This window comes from Myxocyprinus asiaticus, chromosome 1 (assembly GCF_019703515.2).
Source record: "Myxocyprinus asiaticus isolate MX2 ecotype Aquarium Trade chromosome 1, UBuf_Myxa_2, whole genome shotgun sequence".
NCBI lineage: Eukaryota > Metazoa > Chordata > Actinopteri > Cypriniformes > Catostomidae > Myxocyprinus > Myxocyprinus asiaticus.
The window spans coordinates 67,726,154-67,735,770 of NC_059344.1; the positions used below are offsets into that span (position 1 = coordinate 67,726,154).

Here is a 9,617-nt window from a genome sequence, read left to right on the forward strand (position 1 = left end):
ATGTCAAATCAGAAATTGCATTTTAGTTTTAAATTTGACAGACGATGCACTGTCACTGTGCAAATTAAAATGTAATCATTTAATTTAACTTTTAATTTTGGCACATATCTTGCAGACACTGTTTGAAAATGAAACGCCTAATGAGGTTTTAAATTTAATCTGTATCACTGCATTCATTTATTCAAAAATGGCATGAAAAATGCTCCATAGATTGGATGTAAATGTTCACGGAGGGGGAAGATTTTCAGCGATTAAAACCTTCATATTTACCCTGTTCCTCACACAAAGCTATTTTAGGGTTTGGAAGTACTAGAGGTAGGGTACTTTCATGGTGCTTTTCTGTTGTTAATAAATTATTTTATACTTTTATCTGTTTGTCACGTATTTAATTTATTTTTATTTTATTAGAATGGGTTAAATGTTTAGTTGCAGGGGTGGGTGTAGGGCTCAAAAATATCTATATAATAATGTAAATCTTGCATACAAGATGGCGCCATGGATGGCAGCCTCAGTGTGGAGCTCTCCAATTCTTTTGTTGTTTTTGTTTGTATGTCCTGTGTTTAGTAATTTTTTTTTTTCAATCAGTTTTACCAGGGATGAACTGCTGAATATTCGGCAGCACATACCAGCACGCTATGCGACGCGAACGAGGGAAGCGAGCCGGCACGCTGGTCAAGCTCCATTAGCGTGGTTTTCGAACAGCGCTGCCAAATATTAATCTAGCGAATCTCCGCTCTCTAACAAAATGGATAAACTATATCTCCTCACCCATACAAACAAGGACTTTTCAAACTCTGCTGCCTTGTGCTTCACAGAAACCTGGCTGAGTGAAGCCATTCCGGACAGCGCGTTACATCTGCCGGGCTTCCAGCTGTTCAGAGCGGATCGCATCGCAGATAAAACGAGAGGCGGTGGAACATGCTTTTACATCAATGAAAGTTGGTGTACAGATGTAACAACATTAAAGAAGATGTGCTGTCCTAATTTGGAAGCGCTTTTTATCAACTGTAAGCCTTTCTAGTCACCGCGGGAGTTTTCCTTGTTTATTCTGGTGAGTGTTTATATCCCGCCAAATGCGTGTGTGAATGCAGCACTGCAACAGCTGGCTGATCAGATCACAGATGGAACAACAACACCCGGACTCAGTTATTATTATTCTCTGTGATTTTAACAAAGCCAACCTCACCCATGAACTGTCAAAATACAGACAGCACATCACGTACCCCACCAGAGACAGAAATATACTGTATCACTGCTACACCACAATAAAGGATGCATATCGCTCTGTCCCTAGAGCAGCTTTGGGACTCTCTCAATTTGGACGAGCTCACAGATACTGTTACATCATATATCGGTTTTGTGAGGTTATGTCCATTCCTACTAGGACATATTTAAACGTTCAACAATGACAAACCATGGTTTACAGCAAAACTCAGGCAGCTTTGTCAGGCCAAAGAGGATACTTACAGAAGTGGGGATAAAATATTGTACAATCAGGCCAAAAACACACTGACAAAAGAAATTAGAGTGGCTAAAAGAAGCTACTCTGAGAACCTGACATTTTTTTTTCAGCTAATGACCCTCCATCAGTGTGGTGAGGCCTGAAAAACATTTCTAATTACAAGACCCCATCCCCCAACACTGTAGGGAATTAACAACTGGCTGACGACCTGAATGTGTTTTACTGTAGATTTGAAAAGCCCAGTCTCACACACCACACCCAATCTGACACAAACACCAACACCTCCTGCAACAACCCTCCTCCCCCTTCTGCTACTCAACCTGCACTTAAGATCTGTGAAGGGGATGTGTGCCGAGTCTTCCAGAAACAAAATACAAGGAAAGCACAGGGCCCAGATGGTGTTTCATCCACTTGTCTAAAATCCTGTGCTGACCAGCTGGCCCCCATCTTCACACAGATCTTCAATAGATCACTGGAGCAGTGTGAAGTTCCCTGCTGCTTCAAACACTCCACCATGATCCCCATCCCAAAGAAACCCAAAATCACAGGACTTAATGACTACAGACCCATCACTCTGACGTCATGAATTCATTTGAGAGACTGGTGTTCACCCACCTGAAGGACATCACTGGACCCTTTCTGGATCCCCTTCAATTTGCTTATTGAGCAAACAGGTCTGTGGATGATGCAGTCAACATGGGATTGCATCATATCCTGCAACATTTGTATAGACCAGGGACAAATTCAAGGATCCTTTTTGTGGACATCAGTTCGGCTTTCAACACCATCATCCCAGCTATTTTTTGGACTAAATTAAAACAACTCTCTGTTCCCATGTCTATCTGTCAGTGGATTACCAGCTTTCTGACAGAAATGCAGTAGTTAGTGAGACAGGGGAAACTCACTTCCAGCACCTGTACAAACAGCACTGGTGCCCCCCAGGGATGTGTGCTCTCCCCACTACTCTTCTCCCTCTATTGTGACTCCATTGTGAAAAAGGCCCAGCAGAGGTTGTACTTCCTTCGCCAGTTGAGGAAGTTCAACCTGCCACAGGCGCTGCTGATACAGTTCTACTCAGCAGTCATTGAGTCTGTCCTCTGCACTTCAATAACTGTCTGGTTCGGTTCAGCTATGAAATCAGACATCAGAAGACTACAAAGGACAGTTTGGACTGCTGATAGGATTATTGGTTGCCCCTTGCCATCCCTTCAAGAACTATACACTTCCAGAGTGAGGAAAAAGGCTGGAAAAATCACTCTGGACCCCACTCACCCTGCCCACTACCTTTTTGAACTGTTGCCTTCTGGCCGACGCTTCAGAGCTCTGAGCACCAGAACCGTCAGGCACAGGAACAGTTTTTTCCCTCAGGATATCCATCTCATGAACAGTTAAAACTGCCCCTTTGAGCAATAACTATGTGCAATACACAGCTTAGTCTATTTATATTTATCCAACATATCCTACCTCTTCTGCCATTACATTCCCTTGCACTTTGTATGTGTGTATATATATATATATATATATATATATCTTATTGTGTATTTCTATATATACTTATATTTTCTATTTGCTTTTTTATTTTTATTCTATTTTTTTATTATATTGCTGTATTGTTTGTGCACTGGACGCTTCTGTCACCAAGACAAATTCCTTGTATGTTTAAGCATACTTGCAATAAAGCTGAATCTGATGAATTCTGATTCTAAATAAATTGTATTTGTTGTGGGCCCCCTGGACCCTAGAATCGTCACCACCTTTCACCCCATTAGCTACGGTCCTGCTTTTACATATGTTGATAATTGGTTACTTTAGAGTTGGAGTTGGGTTTGGGGATGTGATTGTATCGACCCGATCTCATCAGAAGTCTTAATAACAGTACGAGATGGTGAAATCGTACAAGTTGACTCGTACAAAAATGCTGTATTTTATGAGCAAGGCATTGACAATGAAGTCAACCTGGAATAATCAGGCAGACGGACATATCTTGCAACATGAGATAAAATTGATGGGATGTGGGATGGCCCATAAAAGAATCAAATAAATAGTCACCACATCCTTCAAGATATCATAAAGCTTTATGACTTTGTAATACATTTTAACAAAAACAATCATAAATGTACTATTTTTAAGACATCATCTTAATTATTATTAAGGCACTGTCATTATTACTATTTTTAAAACAATGTAATAGTCAGGTTTACTAATATATTAAATTATTAATTAGGCTTCACATTGTTGTCATTACAAAAAGACTAAATCACTCTATTGTTTATGATAGCTATTGTTTTTTTATTTATAGTTTTTATTTTGCACCATTTAATTTGAGAAATTCTTGATTATTTTTATGGTTATACAATGTATTTTTGGCAACGGTGACTTGAGCACACTTTTATGATTTGAGAATCAAGCCTTTTTATTGCCTAATTTGATCACAATATCCTGTGATCACTGTGGAAGGTGATCATAAACACATTTATAACAGTCTAGCACTGAAAGCAGAAGATAAAGTAAACAAGTAATAAAGTCACAAATCAAGGGAAAAAAAAAAAAATTGCGACTCCGGTGGGACTCGAACCCACAACCTTTGAATCACATCGCTAGATATGCCTAGAAGTCCAATGCGCTATCCATTGCGCCACGGAGCCACCTGTTGATCAGATGGAACATTACAATTATTATTGCTGCATTATTGAAACAGATCCGGTACAATTGTAAACTTCTCAAACATGTTAAAGAATTATAAGCAATGTAAATGTATTTAATGTTTAGGTGAGGTAAAGTCTCTAACGGCGAGAATTTCTTGATAAAAGGCGCATTTATTGACATCTTCCTGTTTTGTCGTCATGAGTTTTATTTATGGCAACTTCAAGCAACCGGTCAGATTTTCTTAAGGTACAATACATTTTATTTTTTCCATTTAATTTGAATTCTTTGTTGCCATTTTATGTTGCTGAAACTTCAACCAGAGGATATTCTGCGTTATTGCAAATGTTACTCGGCTGTGTGCAGTGCAATGCATTGTAAGTTCGATAGTGGTCTCAACCCCTGTGTTTGGAGGTTTTAATAAAAACATATTAAAGTGTTTCGACTGTGACTTACATTTGATTAATTTAAACTTGAATAGATTTATGCGTCGTGATCTGAAATGTCTACGTCACTTTTGCATGTGATAGCATGAGCGGCCAGCAGGTGTCGCTGTTACTGCAGGATTGTCTCAGGCGGTTAGTGAGCGGACAAGTAATAACACAGTCAGTGCAGTAGAGGGCGCTTGACGCTCACTCTTTTATTTTTAATTTGCAAGCGTCTGAATGCATTTTGTGGCCACTGTATCTGCATAATTATCTACCAGAGTTGCGCAGTAATATCTTCTGAGCTGCACTAGAGACTGCTGGTTTATTTCTATCGTTACTATCAAACTTCTTGTTTGGGCTTGACAATATTCAAGCAAAATACAGGCATGCTGTGATCAATATTCCAATTTAAAGAAATATTCCGCTACAATACAAGTTAAGCTCATTTGACAGCATTTGTTGCATTAAGTTTATTACCACAAAAATTAATTTCGACTCGTCCCTCCTTTTCTTTAAAAAAAGCCAAAATCTGTGTTCCAGTGAGACACTTACAATGGAAGTGAATGGGGCCAATGTTTGGAGGGTTTAAAGGCAGAAATGTGAAGCTTATAATTTTATAAAAACACTTAAATTGATTATTCTGATAAAGCTCAAGTATTATTTGTGCTGTAAAGTTGTTTAAATTGTGGTCCTTTTAAAGTTTGTTAGCAATGTTGTCATGGCAACAAAGTTGTACATTTGGCTATCACACTAAAATCATGCTAACACACATATTGTTTATGTCTTTTGGCTATACCATTGAAACAGTGAATATTTTAGCGTTTACGGATTGACCCCCATTGACTTCCATTGTAAGTGCCTTAGAAGTAATGCTGTTGATCGAGGTTAACTTGTATTGAACATGGAATACTCCTATAATCATTGAACTATGACTTTGTTGTTTTGACTTTTCCAGATGAACTGAGCACCCTCTAACAGGAAGCTGCCAACAGGAAGTGGCCATGTGTTGTCCACCACCATTACTGGTGATAGATAGATAGATAGATAGATAGACAGACAGACAGACAGACAGACAGACAGACAGACAGAGAGATAGATAGATAGTGGTATTTCTCAAAGACAGCATCACAGCTGATGAACCGAAATGGGCTGTCACAGTTGTCTTTCTGCTCGACCGTCTTCTGAATTGGATGGACAGCTCTCATGTCCACCTGAAGATTGCTAAAACGTTACACAAGCATTATCCTGCCCCTCAGGTCATCATCATCAGACAAGCTTGTGTGTATCTCAACAGTGGTGATTCTGTGCTGTCTGTCTGTGTTCAGAAGTTGCAGTGCCAAAATCAATGTTCTTAAGGCCGGTTTATGCTTCTGCGTCAAGTCTACAGTGTATGCTCTGTGTAGTGGCCAACGTGTTGGTTTGCATTTATAGTTCTGTGTTGGTGTGTCTGCATCGTTTTGTGAGTACACAGCCAAAAATGTCATTTTACTGAGAGAAAATCCTTTTCATAAATAAATGAAGGCAATCCAATATTATTCATGGAGTATTTATTAAATTATTGAAGCATTAAAAATTAGCTCATCAAAGTTTGTAGTATTTAGGTATATGTTATTTATCATATATGTTGCCTGCAATGCAGAGATACAATAACTCATAGACTTTATGCTTGCTTTTGAGTCTCTTAAACAATAATTAATAAATATTGGGGTGTACTTTGACGCTCCATGCTAATAAATAACTTCTTGTGTGTCGTTTTAAAGCTTAAAATCTTTACAAATTTGCATGTTACGTTTTCATAACTTATGAAATATGATTACTGTACACCGTACTGTCAAACGTATGGTCAAAATATCATATAGGTCGGAAGGTTCTGGATTAAAATATGACAGTTGTTTCAATTGTTTCACTCAAATACCAGATACATATAGAGTAAAAGACACCCCCCCCAAAAAAAAGCACAGAGTTTATACAGGTAGCTGTTAACAGTGTCTTGTGTTGTGTTTTCACCTGTTCATAAAATAAACAGAATATAAAAAGAGCAGATGCTCAAAAAAATTAAACAAAAAAGTTGGTGGCCATTGTTGCAGCAACCAACAAGTCGATTAGTGAGTTGCATCTTTAAATTTGTCCCCTTTAAAGCACTGCCACTGCAGTCATACACATGCAGATGGATGTCTTTGACTGTTGCATTGCAATTCATGCTGTTTTTTCAGCATACACATACCAACTAGGCCTGTGTGAAAAAGTAGTTACTAAATCCCCAAATCTATGAAGCATTCATAATGGGGTTCAGCTGGACTAGACACACCCAGACCTGATTACTGCCAGCCCTGTTCAATCAAATCAACACCTAAATACAACTTTTTCAGCAGCAAGAAGTTGGCTAAAAGGTCTCACCCAGTAGCACACTATGCCAAGGTCGAAAGAAATTCCAGAAATGATGAGGAAAGAGGAGATTGAAATACATCAGTCTGGGAAGGGTTACAAAGCTATTTCAAAGGCTCTGGGGCCCCAAAGAACCACAGAGAGAGCCATTATCTCCAAATGGAGAAAACTTGGCACAGTAGTGAACCTTCCCAGAAGTGGCCGACCTTCCAAAATTCCTCCAAGAGCACAGCGACAACTCATCCAGGAAGTCACAAAAAAGCCAAGGACAACATCCGAGGAACTGCAGGCCTCTCTCGCATCAATAAAGGTCACTGTTCATGACTCCACTATCAGAAAGACACCGGCCAAAAATGGCATCCATGGAAGAGTGGCGAGGCGAAAACCACTGCTAACTCAGAAGAACATTAAGGCTCGTCTGAATTTTGCCAAAACACACCTTGATGATCCTCAGTGCTTTTGGGAGAATGTTCTGTGGACTGATGAGTTGAAAGTGGAACTGTTTGGAAGACAATCATACCTACGGTCAAGCATGGTGGTGGTAGTGTGATGGTGTGGGGATGCTTTGCTTCTTCAGGGTGACTTGCAATAATTGAGAGAAATATGAATTCTGCTCTCGACCAGAAAATCCTAAAGGAGAATGTCCGGTCATCTGTCCGTGAGTTGAAGCTCAAACGCAACTGGATTACGCAGCAAGACAATGATCCAAAGCACAGGAGTAAGTCCACCTCTGAATGGATCAAAATAATCTAAATTTAAGTTTTGGAGTGGCCTAGTCAAAGTCCTGAATTGAACCTGATTGAGATGCTGTGGCAGGACCACCCTCCAGTGTGGCTGAACTAAAGCAGTTCTGCAAAGAAGAGTGGGCCAAAATTCCCCCACAGCGTTGTGAAAGACTGATCTCCAGTTATCAGAAGCGTTTGGTTGCAGTTGTTGCTGCTAAAGGTGGCACAACCAGCTATTAAGTTTAAGGGGGCAGTTAGTTTTTCACATATGGGTGTAGGATAACTTTTTTGCTTCAATAAAAAATATATATTTGAAAACTGTATTTGTTTACTCAGGTTGTCATTGTTTTATGTTATATCTTATTTGAAGATCTAAAACAATTTAGTATGAAATACACAAAAACAGAAGAAATCAGGAAGGGGCAAATACTTTTTCACAGCACTGTAGTTCCTCTATTGTATCTTGAGATCTCTGCATTCTGTTTCATTCCTTTGTGCTCTATCTATAATGCAATATGAATGCTTCTAAGTAACATGTCTTATTGGGGTCAAATTAACCCAAAATCTGCCCAATTATACAGGGCTTCCTTAATACCGATTAGTCAGCTAGTAGTTTTGCACATCTCTAGCCCTGAGAATGTGCTCTATTATGACACCCATCCGCTATGACAAGCCAGTGGTTTTCTATGAATGTACCCACATCACCGTCGCTCGCAGTCTGTTGACGGTGCCCAGCTACGACTGCTGAGCAATTCAACCCAAATCATTATCAAAGGAAGCTGTCAAACCACAAAAAGACATTCTTTTAACTGAAAATACATATACACCATTCTGTATCTGATCCAGTGATGACTAGAGTATTGCCATTTATTAATCATTCATTTTGCACCAGTTTCATACTCTAACCTGCAAACTCATAAATGTCCTTTTGTTCATCCTAGGAGAAGTACAAAAACTTTTGGAACTGTTGTGTGTATGGTGACTAGATTCACAACTTTGACTGCCTCCGCTACCGTATCAATGCGTCCTGTGTGTGATACCTGTGCCGAGGGCCGTTTCTAGGCCGTTTCAGTCACCTAGGGTGCCACCTACTGGATGGGGTGCCAAAGAGGAGACTGCTGCCATGCAACCCCAAACAGCCTCCTCACCCCCCACCCCCTGACAGGAGCGCCAATAGGGATCTTGCCTAAGGCGCCAGAATTGTCTGAAATGGCACAACCTGTGCCTTGTCCTACTTGGACTCATTCGATGTGTGACTGGCTTCAGTTTAGTGGTCGACTATTGCAGGTATTAACACTAGCTGGGTTTCTGTTTATGAAAATGTATGCAAATATTTGGATGTCACATAAAAAAGTCTGGATGGAAACACCAAGATGCAAATAAACTTTCCAAAATGTGCATAAAAAACATATACGCTCGTTTGTGGTGGATACGTTTTTATTTGACAAGAGCATAAACTGTGAAGGATACACAATTACCAAATATATTCCTAACAAAGTTTTATTGGAATAAATGGCATCACATGGCCCCAACTAGCCATCAATGCCATTGCATAATATCTGAAATGTTGCTCTGGCTATTGTGAAATGCCGGACACAAAGCCTGTCATCAAAACGATTGGCTAATATTGCCTCTATGAATTGTGACACTTTAATTTCGAAACATAAGGCATCTGCCACAGATTGCATGCAAACACGAGGTGCCTGAGAGCATTTTGACTGTACGTTCTAAAAGGGAAGTAATAAAATATATTGAACAAAGCAGACATTGTGGCGTCCTCGGTGGCCACAACTTCTATTTTGTGCCAGTTTCCTTGAAAGTAGCAATGTTCTTCTCTTGAATACATGGGATGGAAACGCTGTTTATTCACAAATTGTTTTTGCGATATTTCAATTTTCCTCATAAATTAAATTTGTTACTTGGATGGAAACATGACTACTATTAATGTCTTAAATACAATTTTTGATATTGTAT

The 9,617-nt window shown here is 39.4% G+C and overlaps 1 non-coding gene across 1 annotated transcript; it reads right to left on the bottom strand.

The window, feature by feature from the left end:
• Positions 1-4,016: 4,016 nt before the first annotated feature.
• On the bottom strand, positions 4,017-4,107 carry trnar-ucu (transfer RNA arginine (anticodon UCU)). The gene is given in 2 exon segments: positions 4,017-4,052; positions 4,071-4,107. It is a non-coding gene; the product is annotated as a tRNA-Arg (tRNA).
• Positions 4,108-9,617: the final 5,510 nt, after the last annotated feature.